This window comes from Elephas maximus, chromosome 17, assembly GCF_024166365.1.
Source record: "Elephas maximus indicus isolate mEleMax1 chromosome 17, mEleMax1 primary haplotype, whole genome shotgun sequence".
Lineage (NCBI taxonomy): Eukaryota > Metazoa > Chordata > Mammalia > Proboscidea > Elephantidae > Elephas > Elephas maximus.
The window spans coordinates 23,101,567-23,116,941 of NC_064835.1; the positions used below are offsets into that span (position 1 = coordinate 23,101,567).

The window sequence follows — 15,375 nt, forward strand, 5'->3', positions numbered from 1 at the left end:
CATTATGTTCTTTAGAAGTCAGAGAAAGCAGCGTGGAGAAAGCATCAACTAGGTCTTGAAGACAAATAAAAGTTAAACAGGATATAGAAATTGTAATTTTAAACAAACGGAGTAGAATGTTTATAAATAGGACATGGGATGAAGCAGTGTGCCTGAAGAATATGAAGACTGTTCTGAGGAGAATGAGCATTTTTTTCCTGTAGAATAGTAAGAGTTGAAGTGGGTGGTAGTAGGTAGACAGGGCTTTGAAAACCATATGGAGACTTTTTGACATGAAATTTATTAATTCATTTATTTTCATTATCCGGTAAACATTAAATCATTATTATGTGTCAAACAATAAACCGGGTGTCATGAGAGACATAAAAATGAGTTAGACATGGACGCCATTATCAAAATGTTTACTCTTTGAGGCTATAAGGAGACATTTACTTATTTTTCTATTGTTTTCTAATTCTATCTTCATTCTTCCCTCCTTGGTGCCTCAGTTACTTTCCCCTAGCTCTATAGTTGACTGTGTTGATTAGTGAATAGTTATTCTCTAAAATTAATTGCTTCTTTATAGAACCGTGAAGAATAAATATAACCATAATTAGTTATTTCAGTTTCAATTTCTAGATGTGATATTGAAATCGACATTGGTTGTCAGAAATCAGGAATGAATCCAGTTGGACAGAGGTGCATTTCTGAATGATGAGTCCTAAGTCTGTTGCATCTTTGGGACTCAATAGCCTATTTTCCTTCAGTGATATTTAATTCAGTGGGGAGAAGTCACAATGTAAAACATTTATTTATGTGACGTGTCCTATAGGGTCGCTATGAGTCGGAATCGACTCGACAGCAGTGGGTTTTTTTTGGTGGACTTGTCATTACCTTTGTTGCCTCATTTCCAAAGAAAAACACTTGAACTCTATTGCCTTCATGGTCCCTTCCATTGTTATCAAGCTTTGAGAAAAATGTATTCCACAGAACAAGGGATTGAAGGGCTATGACACATCGGTGTAGGCAAGTAACAATACTATAAATTCCTTTCTTGGAAATTTTAAAAATTATGTAATTTATGGTTTACTTTCATTTCTCCTTAGAGACAATTGACTTACTGATTGCTTCTTCTTGTTTTTGTGCTTTTTCTCACATTTAAAAATTGAAACCTTTCACCATCCCCCTTCCATGGTTTTGGTCTTGTTCATTCTCAGATCTGTTATTTCCTTGGACTGAATATAGATTATACCCTGAAAACCAAATTCACCTGCAAGGCCATTGTTTTAGGGATTTCATAGCACAGTTTTTTTTTTGTTGTTGTTGTTGTTGTTTATCTTGGACTGCCAGGAGACAAGGAACCTTGAAATCAATGTAAATGTTGTTTTGCCCCTCAGGAAAACTTAAAACAACCGGTACCATTGTTGTCAAATTGATTTCAACTAATAACAACATTATAGGACAGAATAGAACTTCTCCATAGAGTTTCCAAGGAGCAGCTTGTGATTCAAACTGCCAATCTTTTTGGTCAGTGGCTGAAAGCTTAACCAATGCCCCATCAGGGCTACCTGAAATACTTACCCACTGTCTTTGAGTAGATTGTGTCTCATAATGACCCTAAATAGGACTGAGTAGAACTGCCTCATAGGGTTGGAAGCACTTTTTGAGACGGAATTGCTGATCTTTTGGTTTGTAGCTGAGCTCTTAACCACTTAGTCACCAGAATGTTAAAATAGTCAATCATTTAGGAAAAATATCTCTGAGTCTCTATTAGCCAGAAACATCAGAGACTTTAATTCTCTTAGATAGAAGTCAAAATTCAGGAAAGGAATATTTACACTGAGTCTAAACTATTAACAGCATTTATCGTTATAGAGCAATGATGCCTTTATTTTGGCTACTTTTCTATATCTTGAGAGACCATTGTAAGTCAGTTCCATTTGTAGCCATCTGCTATAATCTCTACATTTAGAACAACAACTGTGAAGACCAGAAAAGCCTGTTGCTGTGGAGCTGATTCTTATTCAGAGTGAACTTTTAGGACAGAGTAGAGCTGCCCCATAGGATTTCCCAGGGTGTAAATCCTTCCAGAATCAGACTGCTACATCTTTCTTCCAGGGGCAGCTGGTGGGTTTCAGCCATCAACCTTTTCTAGCAGCTGAGCTCTTTAGATATTGTGCCACCAGAACTCCTTAGCAATAAGTATAGTAGCAAAAATTAATTTTGATACAGCACAGAAAATGGAAAACACAGACTGGAGTTCCAGGGAATCACAATATCAGTCAGGATGCTACCCTCTTGGGGATAAGAAATTCCTTCTTTAATTCACACATTCTATACATGCCCCTTTGACTTTATTGTGAACGCCATTATGAGTTTTAAGGTATAAGTTCCCCTGCCTTTGTATAATTAGTATTTACCAAAGAAATGACCCTGGAATCATTCTCCTGTTAAAGAGAACAGATTAGCAACTACTTGATTCCTACTCAAAAGCACTTAGGGAAAAAAAAAAAAAATTTTATGATTTGAATATAATAACAGAATATTGCAAAGAGAAAATTCTAGTTTATTTTCTAAAGATGCAGTTTTGTTGGTAGCACTCTCCCCACCACCACCCAAGATACATTCTTTATATCATCCAAACCCCCAAAACCAAACACACTGCCATCGTGCCACAACTGCATCCGTGGGTGTTGATTGTGGATCCAAGTAAAATGAAATCTTTGACAACGTCAATCTTTTCTTCCTTTATCATGATGTTGCTCTTGGTCCAGTTGTGAGGATTTTTGTTTTCTTTATGTTGAAGTATAATCCATACTGAAAGCTGTGGTATTTGATCTTCATCAGTAAGTGCTTCAAGTCCTCTTTACTTTCAGCAAGCAAGGTTGTGTCATCTGAACAGTGCAGGTTGTTAATGAGTCTTCCTCCAATCCTGATGTTCTGTTTGTCTTTATATAGTCTAGCTTCTCGGATAATTTCTCAGCATACAAATCGAATAGGTATGGTGTAAGGATGCAACCCTGACACACACCTTTCCTGTCTTTAAACCACGTAGTATCCCCTTGTTCTGGCCGAACAACTGCTTCTTGATCTATGTACAGGTTTGTCATAAGCACAACTAAGTGTTCTGGAATTCCCATTCTTTGCAACGCTATCCATAATTTGTTATGACCCACACAGTCGAATGCCTTTGCGTAGTCAAGAAAACACAGGTAAACATTATCCTGGTATTCTCTGCTTTCAGCCAGGATCCATCTGATATCAGCAATGATATCCCTGGTTCCATGTCCTCTCCTGAATCTGGCCCGAATTTCTGGCAGTTCTCTGTGGATATACTGCTGCGGTCTCTTTAGAACAATCTTCAGCAAAATTTTACTTGTGTGTGATACTAATGATATTGCTTGATAGTTTCTGCATTTGATTGGATCATTTTTCTTGGGAAGAGACATAAGTATGGGTCTCTTCAAGTCAGTTGGCCAGGTAGCTCTCTTCCAAGTTTTTTAGCATAGAAGACTGAGCACTTCCAGGGCTGCATCTACTTGTTGAAACATCTCGTTTGGTATTCTGTCAATTCCTGGAGCCTTGTTTTTTACCAATGCCTTCAGTGCAGCTTGGGCTTCCTCCTTCAGTACCATTGGTCCTTGATCATATGCTACCTCTTGAAATGGTTGAACGTCAACAAGTTCTTTTTGATATAGTGACTCTGTGTATTCATTCCATCTTCTTTTGATGCTTCCTGCGTGGTTTAATATTTCCCCACAGAATCCTTCACTGTTGCAACTTGAAGCTTGAATTTTTTCTTCTGTTCTTTCAGCTTGAGAAATGCCGAGCATGTTCTTCCCTTCTGGATTTCTATCTCCAGCTCTTTGCACATGGCATTATAATACTTTACTTTGTCTTCTCAAGCCCTCCTTTTAAATTTTCTGTTCAACTCTTTTAGTTCATCATTTGTTCCCTTTGCTTTAGCTACTCAGTGTTCAGAAGTAAGTTTCAGAGTCTCTTCTGACATCTGTTTTGATCTTTTCTTTCTTTCCTGTCTTTTTAGTGACCTCTTGCTTTCTTCATGTATGATGTCCTTGATGTCATTTCACAACTCATCTGGTCTTCAGTTATTAGTGTTCAACATGTCAAATCTCTTCTTGAGACGGCCTCTAAATTCAGGTAGGATATACTCAAGATTGAACTTCGGCTCTTGTGAACTTGTTCTAATTTTCTTCAGTTTCAATTTGAACATGCATATGAGCAACTCATAGACTAAATGTAAGTGAACAAATGTATCTCTATACCTGAATTGAAATGAATAAACAGTAAAGTGTTTGTCAAAATTTCATAACATATGGGACAGGGAGACATTAAGGATAATGTGTGTGTAAATATTAGAGTGAGGGTGTTATGGATTGAATTTATCTCCAAAAAATGTGTGTTGTGAATCCTAAACTCCATGTCTGTTGTTATAATCCCAGTGGGGAATGGATTGTCTTTTTTATGTTAATGAGGCAGAATTACTACAAATGTATCTTGAGTCAATCTCTTTTGAGATATAAAAGAGATTAAACAAGCAAAAGTAGCAGAGATGGGGGAAGAAGGATGCCAAGCCACATGAAGATTGCAAAAGCTCTGAACAGGCAAGGACCTTCCTCCAGAGCCGTCAGAGAGAGAAAGCCTTCCTGTAGAGCTTGCACCCTGAATTCAGATTTCTAGCCTCCTAAATTGAGAAAATAAATTTTTGTTTGTTAAAGCCATCCACTTGTGATATTTCTGTTATAGTAGCACTAGATAATTAAGATGGAGGACAAGTGGAGATATATAAGTAGTTATGCTCATCATGAAGTGCGTTGGTACAGAGGCTAGGGCAAAGAACTCTAAGATTCTAAGAATCAAAGATTGGGATCTAAACACAATCCTCCTTCTTCCTAAAGAGTTCAGTGCTGTAAATTTTTCTCTTCCATTTTTCTGGAGGGTAATATGATTCTGATGATCCTGATGGATAGTTCTGAATCCTAACCTTGTAGTACTCTTTGATGATGAATGAGGCATAATCTAAAAGTCTCATTTGGCAATTATTATGAATCACTGGCCTTAATTTCTTATGATGCTGATGCCCAAGGCCATGAAGCATTTTGCATTCGTTGGTTGATATGACAGAAACAATTTATACTCTCAGCATAGATGGTAAGGGTCTGATTAGAAATAAACAACCACCATGGCCTCCCACTAGATTCATATCTCACAGGTTTCAACTCTTAGGAAAAAAAGTATTTAGAATTTCCTTTTTTCCCCATTGGTTCTCAAGTATTTAACGTTATCCCATAAGTGTAATTTATTGCTTACATTTCATTATGGATTTCAAACAAAAATGTGACAGATATTGTTAGACCTCCAGTGGGCTTCTGCTAAGTTATTTAAAATTTTGAAAATTCAAATTTTCAGAAAATGTTGAAGATATAAGGGAAATATATTTTCTAAAGCGATTTCCTACAGGGAAAATAAAACAACCTAAGATATAAGAATTAAAAGGTTTTCTTTTCTTTTTTTCCTCAATGATATGTTCTAACAGTATTTAGATATTATGTATTCATAAAGCAGCAACACTTGGATTATTTTAATACGGAGGCTGAATGAAAGCATCTTTCAGATATTACCTTGAGTTCCTAACAAGCCTACCATGGAGTGATAATACCTTTTTTCTTTTAAAAGTAAAAGAGAATTGCTTTAAAAAACTGGGAGCATATGCATTACACTGATTATTTTATTTCTCTATATAGACCGATTTGCATCGTTAGGTATAAAATTTATATTGTGAAATACTTACTCAAAATATTTATGTAATTTTCTTATACTAATTAAAATTAATAAATACAATAATTGCAATAATTTGATTAGTTGAGTTTACCTCATATGTTTTAATTACTGATTGATGGAGGGCTTTAATCTGTTTATTTTTAAATCATTTTTGCAAACTGGAGTGCAAAGTGCAAAAATTACTAAAAGATTAATTCATAAACCCTGTGGAAAATTTTGCATATAAATAATTACATAAGGACCCTTGGTGGCAGAATGGGTAATGTGGTTGGTTGCTAACCAAAAGGTCAGCAGTTCCTACCCACCGGCCTCTCCATGTGAGAAAAGATATGACGATCTGCTTCTGTAAAGTTACAGCCTTGGAAACCCTATGAGGCAGTTCTACTCTATCCTATAGGGTCGATAAGAGTTGGAATCTTCTTGATGGAACACATAACAACAAAATTTATATAACTATAAACCAAGAAATATGAGACAATGCAAAACACAATTTTCTATTTTCAAGAATTTGAGAATCTTTGTAGAGATATCTATAATCATTCATTAACAGCAAACAATGCCAAAAAGACATTTTTATTGTAGAAAGTGTGATGAACTAGAAATGTGCCTAATGATAACCCGGGGTGTTCAAATATGTACTGAGAAATAGACATTTGAGTTTTTCATTAAAAGGGGTATAAAATTTGGAGAGGCACGATGGAATCAAGATGTCATTTCAGGGTAGGGAAGCAGCATGAATGAAGGCAAGGCCATGGACATGAGCCCAGTTTTGTTGCGATATTCTACTAACTTCCCTACCCAGCAAAGTTTATACCTTTCTAGCATATCATGATAGTTATTAAAATATTAATACATTTTGATTATGCATTATACATTTTATTTGAACCACATTTAACACTATTATTCTTCTTAGATACAATGCCTGACTCAAATGTCATACTCTTGAGATATCACCATAGAGTTGTCTTCACTAAATACAAATTTTGTAAGATGTGGCTGAAACTGCTGATTATTTTTTATATTCACTCTCCTTTCTTCCTCAATAATATGTGTCCTGAATCTTAGTCTGGCACATGGTCATATAGAATAAGCACTGCATTTCTCAGCGTCCCTGGTATTTGGGTTTGGTAAAGTGATTAAGTCTAGCCAAAGGGATATTAGTGTTACTTCTAGGTAGTGTTCTTCAAGTGAAAGGATGTTCTTTTCTCCTTCACAGCTTTCTTTCTGCTGACTGGGTGGTGGAAATGAATGATGAATCTGGAGCTATTCTCTAGGATGATAAGGTAAAATTCACTGTATTAGAGCCAGCCCAGGAACAAGTTAAAAGCAGCTTAGGTCCCTGATCAGTGAGCCAACATACCAGCTCTGAATTGTCTTCTAGTTTAAGGCACTCTGATGTGTGTGTGTGTGTGTGTGTGTGTGTGCACGCACATGCGCAGGTGCATGTGTGTATCTCATAGCCATACCTAATCCTCACTAATACAGAAGGTAAATGTCGGACCAAAAGTGCCAGGCAGCCTTTCTAGCTGCCGTCTTGCAGGCTGAAGGCCATTTCCCAAGAAAGCAAAGAAGGAGAGGGAGATAAGGCCACAAGAGCTAAGAAGACCCCACACCCCGTTGGAAAGAGACCACTGCAGCTGGTACAGTAAAAAACTTACAGGTTACTTAGACTATCATTATGGCATTCTTTATGTCAAGCTCTCAGTTGCTCATTTTGGAAAGAAGAAAACATGCTGCAAGCTATTGGGCTCACATATCCCCCCCTCCCGCCTTTGGAGCTGAGTGGCCATATACATCTATGCCAAGTTTTAACTTAGTGCCTTAGATCAGAATATTGCAATTCTGTCTTTATGTGTTTTAAAAATGGTGAAATTTCTCAAAGCCTCTAGGGCAGTACAAACCCTGATGAGATAGGATTTGAGGGCAGAGTTGGCACACAACCCCCCAACCAGATAGAAATTAGTAATGTTTAACACTTCTCTAGCAATATAGATCCAAAAAATTTCATCCCTCAACAGGGGATCAGAGGGAGTGTCTATTTTAGGGATGGGAATTCCCCAGGCACAACTCTCTGTAGTACCTAATAATATACCCATCTAAGCTAGTATCAAAAACATTTTTACTTTTTTTTTATTTAAATCAACTTTATTGAGGTAAGACAAATATGATAAAATGTCCTCATTTTCAGTGTGCAGTTTAATGAGTTTTTTAAAAATAATTTTTATTGTGCTTTAAGTGGAAGTTTACCAATCACGTCAGTCTGTCACATATAAGCTTATATACACCTTACTACATACTCCCATTTACTCTTCCTCTAATGAGTCAGCCCGCTCCCATCGTCCAGTCTCTCCTTTCGTGACCATTTTGTCAGTTTCTAACCCTCTCTACCCTCCCATCTCCCCTCCAGACAGGAGATGTCAACACAGTCTCAAGTGTCCACCTGATACAAGGAGCTCACTCTTCATCAGTATCTCTCTCCAGCCCATTTTCCAGTCCCTTCCATGTCCGATGAGTAGTCTTCGGGAATGGTTCCTGTCCTGGGCCAACAGAAGGTTTGGGGACCATGACTGCTGGGATTCTTCTAGTCTCAGTCAGACCATTAAGTCTGGTCTTATTATGAGAATTTGGGGTCTGCATCCCACTGTTCTCCTGATCCCTCAGAAGTTCTCTGTTGTGGTCCCTGTCAGGGCAGTCATCGGTTGTGGCTGGTCACCATCTAGTTCTTCTGGTCTCAGAATGATGTAAGTCTCTGGTTCATGTGGCCCTTTCTGTCTCGGTCTAATAGTTATCGTGTGACCTTGGTGTTTATTCTCCTTTGATCCAGATGGATTGAGACCAATTGATTCATCTTAGATGGCCGCTTGTTAGCATTTAAGACTCCAGACGCCACACTTCAAAGTGGGATGCAGAATGTTTTCATAATAGAGTTTATTATGCCAATTGACTTAGAAGTCCCCTTAAGCCATAGTCGCCAAACCCCCGCCCTTGCTCCCCTGACCCAAGCATTCAATTTATCCCGGAAACTTCTTTGCTTTTGGTCCAGTCCAGTTGAGCTGACCTTCCCTGTATTAAGTATTGTCCTTCCCTTCACCTATTAATAGTTCTTATCTACTAACTAATCAGTAAATAACTCTCTCCCACCCTCCCTCCTTCCCCCCCTCGTAACCACAAAAGAATGTGTTCTTCTCAGTTTATACTATTTCTCAAGAACTTATAATAGTGGTCTTATACCGTATTTGACCTTTTGCATCTGATTACTTTCACTCAGCATAATACCTTCCAGGTTCCTCCATGTTATGAAATGTTTCACAGATTCGTCACTGTTCTTTATCGGTGCGTAGTATTCCATTGTGTGAATATACCATAATTTTTTTAACCATTCGTCTATTGATGGATACCTTGGTTGCTTCCAGCTTTTTGCTATTGTAAACAGTGCTGCAATAAACATGGGTGTGCATATATCTGTTCGTGTAAAGGCTCTTATTTCTCTAGGGTATATTCCGAGGAGTGGGATTTCTGGGTTGTATGGTAGTTCTATTTCTAAGTTTTTAAGAAAACACCAGATAGATTTCCAAAATGGTTCTACCATTTTACATTCCCTACAGCAGTGTATAAGAGTTCCAATCTCTCTGCAGTCCCTCCAACATTTATTATTTTGTGTTTTTGGGATTAATGCCAGCCTTGTTGGAGTCAGATGGAATCTCATCGTAGTTTTAATTTTCATTTCTCTAATGGCTAATGATTGAGAGCATTTTCTCATATGTCTGTTAGCCGCCTGAATATCTTCTTTAGTGAAGTGTGTGTTCATATCCTTTGCCCAATTTTTGATTGAGTCGTTTGTCTTTTTGTGGTTGAGTTTGAACAGAATCATATAGATTTTAGAGATCAGGTGCTGGTCGGAGATGTCATAGCTGAAAATTTTTTCCCAATCTGTAGGTGGTCTTTTTACTCTTTTCGTGAAGTCTTTAGATGAGAATAGGTGTTTGATTTTTAGGAGCTCCCAATTATCTGGTTTCTCTTCATCACTTTATTCCAAAAGCAGTCGAAACCTGTCGTACCACTCTCTAGCTGAGACAGTCCAGCAAAGGAAAAGCTTTTACCCATCCTGAAAAAGAATCTACACACACCAGTAAATATTTCATCAGATGTTTAGTTTTGAACACTTCACAAAAGTCAGTTTGCCATATTTCACCTGGAAAGGGCCTCATTCCTTGAGCGCTGGAAATCTCCAGCCCATGAGTCTTTGGATTATTTACTGCACAAAGTAAGCAAGTGTCAACCGCATGATAATGAGCTTTTTTCTCAAGACATGTTTTGATATCTAATCAAACATGGTTCTCTCCCCAAATGTGAATCCTGATGTAAATAAAAAATTAAGTTAAAAACTTGATTGTTGGGGATGAAAATCTTACCATCAGGGATGTGTTTCCAGCTCTGACTCTGGGTGGCACCATAGCCTTGAGTTCTCTGTAGATCTTCCTGAGTATATTGGGGATATTTCCTTGTAGTATTGTGGTATTTCTTTTTTGGTGAGCTCGGCAGTGGACTACTGCCACCTTTTGAGGTTTTAGGACAGTGTCCAAAAGTTGCAACAGTTCAGTTCCATACTTAATTTTTCTTTCCTCCTGCATTCAGGAGACTTTTTTCTTCCCATAAGCTTCCATGTGCATGCAGAGCTTTAAAAACAGAATTAGAATCTGTGTATATTGTAATTCTCTTACCTAACTGCCAATTCCAAGGCTCTTATCATGGTAACAAATTCGGCTTTCTGGGCCGAGTTGTCCCGTGTGAGGATTTGCTGGTATTACTGTCAGAGACAAGCTTTTTTCATCAAGACGTTTCAGCATGCACTTTACTTGGGAAATCCCACCCCGATAAGGGGGAACTGGGCATTCGGGCATGTATAGAAACTAGTGGGACATTTTGGTTTTCCCTATTTCACAGTGCATGGCTACAAAAATGGTCTAGTTACCTCTTTTCCAGTAATCCCAACAACCTCAGTACTGATGGTCAAGGAAGTTCTTTAGGCTACTGGGTGAGTTCCGAGAAGGCTGGTCCGGTATTATAAGTTTTAACAGGGGGTCAGTAGGAGGGAAGTGAAAAGCTGTCTCCCCCTGTCTCTGTCATTCAGCGTCCTCCTCCTGCTCTTTCATAACTCCTTGAAAAAGCTTCTCCCCCCTTACAATCTTGTCTGGCCCTTTTCCCTTCTTTCTTTTGGCACGCTCATTTTTCTAGTGTCTCTCCTCCTTGTAAAATGCACATTTTGGTGGGGGGGGGGCATCCTTATCTTGGTCTCATTGTTTTCCTCTAGTTGATCCTAGGCAGTGGCCAGTAGATTGGGCTGTTTCTTCATGTCCTGGTCTCTTTCTTTTTCTTAGCCTCCTTTCTAGCCCCTAAAAAAAAAAAAAAAAAAAAAACTACCCACTCCCAATTCAGTAGTATACATATTGATTTATTCATTTTTTCACTCCACTTGCATACAATGCTCTTCATTATACAGTCTTATACACTTGAGGGTGATTTATTAACAGAGGCAAAAGAAGGAAATACTTAGTTTCATGAACTACCATAAATTCCCCATCTCAAGGTCCTGGTTTCCAAAGCAGCACTTGGGAAAAAAAGACCAGTTCAGGCAGAGTTTATTTTCTTCTTAACCACCTTTATCCCCAGCACTCGAAGTAGTCTAGAATGCACAGGTGCTCAGCCTGCCTTTCTAACTCATTTCCTCTGAAGTGAAAATGTCATTCCTTCGTGGTTGCTTACATGTTTTTACATCTATGAAGGGCTTCCCCTTTCTTAAAACTCTGAAAATCTCCCTTCTATTTAATAGGCTGTTCCTGACTTTACATTTTTCAGAAATTTTTTTAATAATATCTATCTTCCAGGGTTTCTTCTTTCTCCATCCATATTTATCCTTCATCTTCATACTTTTTCTACTTTCTCTTAGATATCTGCTGTCATGCTTCAGAATGGATTATGGACCCCCATTATCTGAGGTGGCCCTTCTGCAGCTGGGACTGACACCTTCCAGAATGGGTAAAGCCCTCCTGGGGGAACTGGGGTGAATTGTACCCAACACCTGGTATGCGGAGGGGAGACCGTATATGTCTCACCTCCTCCACCCCTTTTTAATGCCTTCCAATCCTCATCCTCTGATACCACAAGAGAGGGGTCCCTTATAGGTGCTGATGGGGGCTTTTTGAGGTGGGGGAATAAGAAGAACATTCCATGGTTCTTCATCCCTTTCTCCATCTTCAGTTTTGATCTGCAGAGGAAGGGCTAAAACAAAAGTTTTATCCTTTTTCTCATTCCGTAATGTCATGAAACATTCTACATGCAGCTTTTTTTTCAAATCTTACTTGTTAGTTCAAAAACAAAACAGATCATTCACAGGCCATCTGACCCCATCTGGAAGCTGGTATTGAGGCCACAGTTGATTACACACAATTTTAAGATGTCTCTTCATTAGGGAATCCCCTCTGAATTAATTCCAGTTCCTAGTGGACTCTCAGCCAGAACCTTACTCCCTGGGTACCCACTTCTAACTGTGAACCTCACTAGTCTCTCCTCCAACTTCATGGGACCCAGTTACCCATTCTTGGATGGAGTCTATGAGAATCGACACCCCCATGGCATTTACAGAGGGTTTACCACAGGATGCTTAGTTACCTACTTTTGCAGGGAAACTTTCTCCCTCTGTCTGGAGCTCACTGCCATGGGGTCCCCCCCACCCCACACATCACTGGACCTCTGGACCACCACATGTGGAGAGACCTCGAAAACTCAACGGGGGCAGCACCTTCTCTCTTCCTCGGTCCTCACCAGGACTCAGTCCTTAGGGAGACAGAACTAGCACCAGAGTAATTCGAGCACCATATTGGGCACCAAAATTTGTTACCCTATACTTCTCCAATCCCTGGAGCCGTTGAAACAATGAAAAGTACTCCAGTCAGAAAGAGAGAGAAAGTTCATTAGGAGGTGACACTAACAGGTAGTCTGACAGCAACACAAGCTGTCTTTATGGAATCCCAAAAAGCAATTTTTTTACATTGGGGCTTACATATCATTTTTGCAAGCATTACCTAGCCCACAGATGGTCTAATAAGTACACACCACAAAACAATTATAAGAAACTCTTTATTAAGCTAAAGATATGCATACTGGACATCTGGACTCTAACTGTATGTTTGTAACAAGCAAAAAAAAGTCTGCAAGTCTTGCAGAAAATCACTCTTAGCATGCAACCTATGTGAACTGTGGCACCAATTAAGCCCATCATATACACCTCAACTACCAACCAAGAGCAGACTTGGTGACATTGTAAAGCAAAATATTACAGATGGCAACATAGTGATCAATGCCATCACAGCCAACATTATAACACTCTGCAATATCAAAAACAGGAAAGAAATAGAGCTGAGTCATGCATTCATGATAGGAGATGATGTTTTTCTCTGTCACGAAGTTGACCAGCATTTTGGGGGTATGACAGTGGAATAGCAGAGATCAATGAAGGACAAACTGCTAAGGAAATAGTACATGGGGGTGTGCAGGTGAGAACTAAGCCCAATCAGTGTGATCATGACTAGGTCTCCCATCATTGTGACCACATAGGTTCCTAAGAAAAAAAGAAGGAGGGGAAGCTGGAGCTCTGGTTTGTCTGTAGCCCCGAGAGGATGAACTCAGTCACTGTGGCGTGATTTCCTCCTGCCATTTTCCTGTGGGAATATTATGGAGGAAGAGAAGAAGAAATTTGAGGTACATGTTTATTTATGCATTGTGAAACAGATCTAATTCTTATCATTCAGATATCTCTAACTCTCCCTCCCTGTCTCTGTTCTATGTTGGAAGTTACAGATTCTGGGATCTTTGTATTATGGGTCATGAAAATAAAAAACAGGTGGAATTATATCTTTTTTCTTTCTGTGCTATAAGAGTGTTTCTTAGTACTGATCAGTCTCTGAACATCCGAAGAACAGTTCTGAAAACTTAGAATAATGAGTGTTCTGAGCCCTGGTTGTGCAATGGCTAAGCACTCGGGTGTAACTGGAATGTTAGAAGTTCAAACCCGCCAAGTGACTCTGCAGAACAAAGACCTGGCAATATGTTTCTGTAACGATTACAGCCTAGAAAACCCTATGTGGTAGTTCTGGTCTGTCACATGAGATCAATAAGAGTTGAACATTTACTCAATGACACCTAACAGCATCGAAAAGGAAGCACTTCCCATGCCTTATTTGCAATCTTCTCACCTCTTGTGCAAAACATATACTACCAGTAACTAAGTACTGGTTGCCATTGAGTTGATTCTGACTCATGGCAATCTCATGTGTGTCAAAGTGGAGGTATGCTCCACAAGATTTTCAATGCTCATTTTTTGGAATTGTATCACCAGGACATTCTTCTTTGGCACCATAAACATTTGCACTAAACAGGGATTACACAACAACTACTAGTATACTTATTTTACATATTAGATTGCTAAGGCTCACAATGGTTTAATTTTTTGCCATAGTTAGGCATATTATACCAAGTTATAGTGGTTTAATTTTTTTCCCCCAGAGTTAGGCATATTTTAACAAGTCATCAGTATATGACAGAAGGCCTGTCTATCCCTGTATGGTTTCTTCCCCATTTCACCTTCCATTTCTTCTTTTAGCTACTCATGTCTGCTCTCCTGTCTTATCTCTGTCATATCAGAGAAACCATTCACCGCAATTAATGTGAGGCAAGTATTAACAGAAAGTACAAAAATAATGTATTGACCACTGATGTAGGCTGATTTCCCATTAGACAGTACATTGAATATTGGAACCAATACAAAAATACAGAAATAGTGGCTCTGGAAAGTAACTGAATAGCCAACATTAAGTATATCACTCAAATTGAGTTCTACATCCAAGAAAGAAGTGTGTTTTCCAATGAAGAGAATCCAGAAGTTCCTATGAAGAGAGGTAAAACTCATTCATTCCCAAAGCACCATGTGCTACATATTGTTGTATAACCTGAAGTAGTCCATGACCCTTGGGGCTTTTGTTCTGGAGAACCATAGCTACAGAATGGAAATTTTGCATGGTGTTTAGACAACGTTGTATTTACAGGTTTTAGGCTTGTTGTCTTGATGTATTTTGTACTCACCTTCAAATAAGATCTATTACCAATCCCTTGATGGCATTAAAGACCAAAGCAGAAAGCATGTGTATATCTGAGATGGGAGTTTTGAAGGAAATTGATAAGTTCCTGGCTTGGGATACCCAGATGACTGTTCCATGTTCAATAGAAAGAGATTAAAAAAAAAAAAATCATCAAAGATTGGTGGTATATAAAAAAATTGGAGGCAAGGCCAAGATGGCGGAGTAGTCAGACTCTTCTGGTGATCTGTCTTACAACAAAGATCAAAAAAAAAACAAGTGAATCAATTATATATATGACAAGCTAGGAACCCTGAGCATCAAAGGCAAAGTCAAGAAGTTGGACTTAGTGATGGGGTTGGGAGAGATGGTGCACAAGCAGCGAGCAGTTGCCCAGCCCACAGCAGTGCCTCAGCCCAATTCCTTTGTGCAATTCCAGCAGGGTTGATGGTAGTTTTTCAAG

General features: G+C 38.7%; 1 protein-coding gene and 1 long non-coding RNA gene across 3 annotated transcripts in view; one reads left to right on the forward strand and one right to left on the reverse strand.

Annotated features, from left to right (window-relative positions):
• Positions 1–15,375, reverse strand: part of LOC126060649 (putative olfactory receptor 8G2) — a 306,855-nt gene that overhangs the window by 145,407 nt on the left and 146,073 nt on the right. The gene's annotated exons all lie outside the window — the stretch shown is intronic.
• The window catches only part of LOC126060693 (uncharacterized), a 110,849-nt gene that overhangs the window by 23,734 nt on the left and 71,740 nt on the right, over positions 1–15,375 (forward strand). Inside the window, exon 1 of one of the 2 annotated variants that reach the window (XR_007513640.1) lies at positions 7,032–7,064. The exons of the other annotated variant lie outside the window; for it this stretch is intronic. This is a non-coding gene — a long non-coding RNA (uncharacterized LOC126060693). Of the gene's footprint in view, positions 1–7,031; positions 7,065–15,375 lie in introns of those variants that run through there. 2 annotated transcript variants of the gene reach the window in all.